Consider the following 6,903-nt stretch of genomic DNA (forward strand, 5'->3'; position numbering starts at 1 on the left):
AAGCATATTAAGAAGCTTTTTAGAAGAAGCTTAACCAGAACTCAGTAGGTGGAACTTAATAAGAACACTTAAGAACATAATAATGGAAAATACAGTAGGATAAACACACAAGATCACAGTAGAGGAAAATACAATAGAAAAAGCACACGAGAACACAGTATAGGAAAATACAGTAGAAGAAGTATACGAGAACACCATAGAAGAAGCATACAAGAACATGGTAGAAGAAAATACAAGAACACAATAGAGGCAAATACACACAAAAAGAAAAAGAAAGTCAGAGAAACATTTAAATACTTTCAGAAAAATCCTAGGTCAGAAAAGAGATGATTTTGAAAGTAATTTTGAAAGAAAAGTCGGGAAAATCATTTTAAAAACTTAAGGAAAGCATGGATCTGGAACAGATCTAAGGAAATCAGAAAAACCTCAAAGGGTTAGGGTTTTCGAAGAACCCCAGTAGTGAGAAGGCTGGGAAAAGTTACTGATCTAAGCTGGAGAAGTCAAAACTAGGCTCGAAGCAAGCATGGCTCGCCGGAGCAGGCCAGAGATGGCCATAGATCTTGAATCAAACGAAGCGTGGACCAAGCTTCTTCATGGTCAGGCCTTAAATCTTCAGAAATCTGGCGTGTGGGAGTCATAGGAGGCCGGTGTAAGACTCCGATGGCCTTGGAAGCCATGGATTCCGGTGGCTTTAGGGTGGAAGTGGTGGGAGGCGGCTACGGTTTGAGAAGCTTCGAGAGAGTTTGAGAGAATGAGGAAGTTCAAAGGCGACTACCGGTGACAAATGATTAGGGTTGGGGGGTGTTGGTAAATTCAAAAGGAAAGGGAGAACGTGAGTCGTTGATCTGTTCAACGACTAGGATTTAAAAGGGGACCTGGTGGGTTATTTTTAAAGGTTGTGGGTCGGATAATTTTGGAATTGGGCTTGGCAATTGAAATTGAAATTGGGTTGGATTAGGGGTGCCAAATCCGGCCAAAATCAAAATAAAAATAGGCTAACATTTAAATAGCCTTTTTCTCTTAATTATTTTATAAAAAATTATAAGATAATTTCTGGAAATAAATTAAAGGTACTAAATTAATTAATGATATATAAATATTAGATAAAAAATACCGTAGCCAATTTTGCAATTACAAACGCAATTAAATCTTAAAGTAGGCTAATATTGCAATTATATGCAATTTAGCTTTTAAGAATACTAAATAAATTTTGTAAAAATGCGCAAAAATCATACTATCTATATTTTAGTATAAATATGAAAATACAATAAATGAATTACCAAAATGCTAATTTTGGGAACACTTATTGGGTTTTTCTTGATAAAATAGGGCAATAAAAATTGATTTTAAAATCTTTAAAAAATTGAGAAAAATAATAGGACCTTGGGACATACTTATATATGTATATACATGCCATTTTGAAAGGTATTTTGTATATGAAAATATACAAAGAAAAATTGGGTATCAACACCTTCTTCTTTTCGACGCTAGTGGGGACGGTTTTTCCAAGTTCCATTATCCTCCTTTTTCTCGATGGTGACTCCTCTCCGTTAGATGACTCATTTACAATGTGGTACATCGGCCAGGATGAGATCTCGTCCCGTACAGCAACACTCCGAGGAGGGGAGTCCCTAGTTGACAAAGTTTGAGTACGACCTCCACAGGCGGACTCAGCCAAAGTAAATTGCATCCCTGCCGATGTAATGGCTTGGCGAAATGCTAGCACTGGACCTTTCCTTTTGGAAACTCATCGATCTGTCACCACAAAAAGGTCGTATCAACAAATAACAGCAAACAACAAAAGGCTGAAACAAAAGCAACACTTACTAGAGGGGACTTTGGTTCAAATCTTTGTAGAAAATCGCCCAATCTCTAATATCCGCCATGTGAGGTAACAAGCAAGCTACCGAGTCTTCAACACTGACGATGGAAAAGGGTGCACGCCTCTCAACTAAAAAAACAACATAAAGAAACCACAAATGAACGAAAAACAAAGGGACGAAAGAAGATAACAAGCGTATACCACCAACACCTACGATTATGATTCCACTGCTTGAGAAATCCAGTAGGGCCCGACACCAAGTGCTCGATTCTGATAAAGAAGTACTCGTGCCAAAACTTTCGATTCGTCCTATCGTCCATTCCAACTATCAGTCCTCTGGTCCCGCAATGTCGCAGGTGTATCATAGCGCCTCTATAAAACTTGGCAAAAACAAGTGTAATAGATGGCGGATATCAATCTCGCAACCAGCCAACTCCGCATACTTTGTCAGCATCAGGAAAGCTTTATACAAATATGGAGACAGTTGTGCCGGGAAAATATTGTAAAATTGGTAGAATTCTTCCGCCAACGGAAGAAGAGGGAGAGTATAACCAATAAAGAAAGGGTAGACATAAAGGCACAATACCCAGGTCGATGGACCTCCACGATGTCGCCACCAGCCAGAACCATCTCGACGTGAGAAAGGATATGATGTGTAGATCAGAGTTCAGCTATATGAGATGGCCCGGTCTCAGAGATCACCGGAACGGGAGCGGGAGCTTGTTCCTTATGGAAATCGCTTCTAAGCAAGGGGTTTCTGGGAACTATCTCCTCTACAGTAGGAAAACTCTCACCCTCTTCAGCCACAAAATCCTCACTAGCGGAGGGATGAGCCATCGACAACGGAGTGACGTCAGAAACTTCGTCATGAATGCGAAGGGTTTGTGACATCTTAACGATGAAAGTTGTGCTACTAAACCTAAAGAAAGAGGTGGTGACTGGGTAAGAAGGAGAGAAACGGAAATCGTTAATGCAAAGTTAATAATAGGAACTGGCAAAGAAGATCGAAAGAAAACAATGTTCAGGGAGAAGGATGGTAGAAACTTCTGAAAAACGAAACCCTCATCTATTTATAGGGATGGATGGCGCGAGAATTGAAGCAAAGGATTTTCAATGGCACCAAAACTAAAGCGACAGGCACGCAGACGCTGTCTCGGGAAGATGCATAATGATGACGTGCGTGGCTGTGACGTTACCCCATGGTAACCACACCAATCATGACTCCACTGGTTGTGTCGTTCTCTTGATCTTGGTCGACCGGGCTTGATTCAATGGCCAAATTCTCTCGAGACGAAGACATATGATGTCTGCTTATTAAGGACGTGCAGGGCCACGACCTCAACAAGCAGAGTCGTGCCCTAGTTGTATAGGTCCAAATTTGGTGACCATGGTAACGGACAAGTAAGACAAAGGGCGGGGTCGACCATGATATAACGACTGAAGGTCGTTCTCACAAGGGCTGGTGCCAAAGGCGAGCAACTGAGATGAGAGAGTAACGGTAGCATAGGTTCAGAAATGGACATAGAGAATATTCCTCTGGATATTCTTTATGATGTACTTTCTAGGATTTTTGGGAATTGTCCCTTACAAATAGGAAGAGATAGGGAACAAAAAAGGATCTTCTTTTTTGAACATGAACATACTGTAAAGGCTGACAAAAGAATATACGAAGAAGTTGTTGTCACACCTCTTTTTTCCGCGCCCGGGGGGGCGCAAGGGAGTTTTTTCCAATTAAAGGACAATCGAAACGGGATTTATTTATTTATTTCAGAGTCGCCACTTAGGAGATTTAGGGTGTCCCAAGTCACCAATTTTAATCCCGAATCGAGGAAAATAATGACTCTATATTACAGTCTGCGTACCAGAAATCCGGATAAGGAATTCTGTTAACCCGGGAGAAGGTGTTAGGCATTCCCGAGTTCCGTGGTTCTAGCACGGTCGCTCAACTGTTATATTTGGCTTATTTATCTGATTTTTAATACAATATGAACTTATGTGCAAATTTTAACTTTTAACCGCTTTATTATTATTGTTTTTACAAGAATGTGAACATCGCTTAAAACACGTCTTTGGACTGCGTCACATGAAATGCACCCACAATCCGGAACGCCTTTTATTTGATGTTTTGAGATTTGGATTTGGGTCGCATGAAATGCGCACCCGAGTTTAAGAAAGTAAATTATTAAACGCGCGCCTAAAGAGACTATCGCGTTATTATTTTGCGGAGGCCGTGAAATTCGCTAAACGACCCTCCCGAATTCTAAGTAATTTTAAACAAGTATTTACTGAGGGCCCCGCAATTTGTATTTTTATTCGGCGAGGCTCATCTCATTCTTATTATTTATTATTACTATTATATTTATTTATTAATTTTTTTTTTTTTAAGGATGCCATTTTATGTCTTTAACAATACTAAACTTACGACCTCTTTACAATTAAATTCCCATGATTTGTTATAAGTTTAATAAGAGGAGTTTAGTGAATGAGTGTTTCGATAGTAGTAACAACATGCACTAATACTATTTTTTCGAATGAACTAACCGAAGGAAAGGACGAACAGATTAATGTCAAACTTGTGTCATAGTACGACTAGTCCAACTTAATTAAACGACATCAAATAAACAAGAATAACATAACATGAAAATGAACAAAAATGCAGACAGTGAAACATAGGCAGAAAATTTCCATACCAATTTTTATATTGCATCTCAAACATTCAACATAAAGTTTATTTATCTAATACATCGAGGTTTACTAACCTTTGCACCTCGACAAACTCAGAACGACAAACACGATTCCGACGGAACTCAAGCCGGACCTCTCTGAACGAAGAACAACGACGGAACCTCGGACAGCACCTCGACGTACCGGACCTCGACGAACCAAAGACGACCTCGATGGAAAGCTTGGACCCCACAACTGTCGACGCCCCAAGATTGTTAGTGGCTGCTGTATCTCCTACGCAGCAACGACCGCCTCCCTGACGACGAAGCAGCAGTAGGGGGCGACGGGCTGAATGACGGAGAAGATGGTGACGATGGTCGCCGGAGTTTGCTGGTTCGGCAGGTGGTCGTGGGGGTGACGGGGAGGGGTGGTGCCTGGGTGGTTTTTCTGCTGGTTTTCGTGAGGACGGTGGAAAGGCGATGAGGAGTTGGGCTGCAGCGATGGGTTGTCGCTGTGGGTCGCGGTGCTGGGTTTGGACACGGGGAGGTTGACGATGGTTTAACGTCGGAAAGGCGACGGGATGGGGGTGGTGCCTGGGTGGTTTTTCTGCTGGTTTTCGTGAGGACGGTGGTTATGGGGTCGTTTGGGCAGCTGGGAGGTTGGCGGGACTGGGGTTGCGACGGGGTGGGTTGTTGACGATGGGTGGTTGCGATAGTAATGGTCGAGGGCTATGGAGGTCGTTGGTTATGGAGGTCGTTAGTTATGGTGACGGAGGGGACGTCCGGGAGTGAGTTTTTTAGTAGGGTTTTTCTCTTTCTTCGTTTGAAGAAGAAAGAGGAACAGTAGCTTCCAAAACCAAATTTTCAAAGTCCGTTTTTTCAATTCCAAAAAAAATCCTCCCCCTTTCATGTTTTGTCCGTGTATTTGTAATGTCTTTGCCCAGAAAAATGAGCCCCACGCGTGGTGGGGTTCAAGGAATATGTCCCCCACGCGTGGTGGGGTTCCCCACGTGTCCTGGACACGGTTTATTATGGGCTAGGTCCGAAAATTAGGCCTAAAACCGGGTAGTTTAAACCCGAATATTATTCTTTTGCCCGGACCCGAGAAATAGGAACACGTTGCTTAACTAGTCCTATGTAAGCAAAATAACTACCAAAAATAAGACTAGTATTTAAACAAAACTATATATTTTTTTTAAAATATTTTTTAAAGATTTAAAATAGCTACAAAATATTAATGAAACTATTTTTTTGTAATTTTCGTTTTTCTTAAATATTAAGATAAAATATGAAGTAATATTTTTTTTGTATTTTTCAAAGTTAAAATGACTATAGAATATTAATAAAAAAACTATTTTTTTGTAATTTTCGTTTTTAATAAAGACAAAATATAAAGTAATATTTTTTTGTATTTTTCCAAAATTAAAATGACTACAAATCATTAATAGAATTATATTTTTTTGTAATTTTCGAATTTTATATAAAGTACCAAAATAAAGTACAATTTTTGTATTTTTCAAGTTTATGAGAAATACATAAACTAACATTTATATATATATTTTGTGATTTTTTCTTTTTGCAACAAAATAAGGTAAAATAGTTAAAATAGCTATACTAGACCCAATTTCACATATTCACGCTAAAAATGTGAAAATTCTCGGGGAGGGTTAAAAATCACGTGCTTACAGCTGCCCCTCTTTGACTGGAAACACGAAGAGTTTTCCGACAAAGAACGACTAGACGTGTTTTTGACCCGACCATTGCTTGGACGGACTACACTTAAGGAAAGGGAGGGATTGTGACCGAGCCCGGGTATCTGAGCTGCCTACATATCCTTGGTTATACAGGAATCAGGCCACGTGTAGTTCGGAAATGAGAGAGATAGTGAAGTGTACCGAGGTGAAGAGCCGATCGAGGTGCCGTTCCGTCGAGGTTCCGGTCCGCGATCCTGTCATTACAACAAAAATGAAAACTGAAAAAGACTAACTAAGCCTATCAGCTACTAGTTACAAGGATTCCTATCTCTTAAGTCTTCTGAAGCTTGGTCTTGAGTCTTGAACGGTGCTTCACGCAGACTTTGGATCTGAACCTTGATACTTGCTAGTTGTAGGTGCTAGTTCTTGAGCAGACCACATTTGCTCTCCACTTTCGTGTTTTTCTCCCTTTTTGTTTTTCTCTTTTCTGACCAGCCTTTTGTGAATGCTGGGGATTTTTATTGCTTCTTGCTGGGGATTCCTGTTGTATTCCTCTGCTTTATTGATTATGAGTGTGCTCCTTTCTCATATGAGCGGGCTTTTGACTTCAATACTTCAATTGTATTCCCTTATTCTCCAGGTGGGTGCCTGATTTCTATTTCTCTTTGTCCTTGTTCTCCAGGTGGACGCCTGATTTCTTCTTTTCTTTGACACGCAACAACCT

This window comes from Nicotiana sylvestris, chromosome 3 (assembly GCF_000393655.2).
Source record: "Nicotiana sylvestris chromosome 3, ASM39365v2, whole genome shotgun sequence".
Lineage (NCBI taxonomy): Eukaryota > Viridiplantae > Streptophyta > Magnoliopsida > Solanales > Solanaceae > Nicotiana > Nicotiana sylvestris.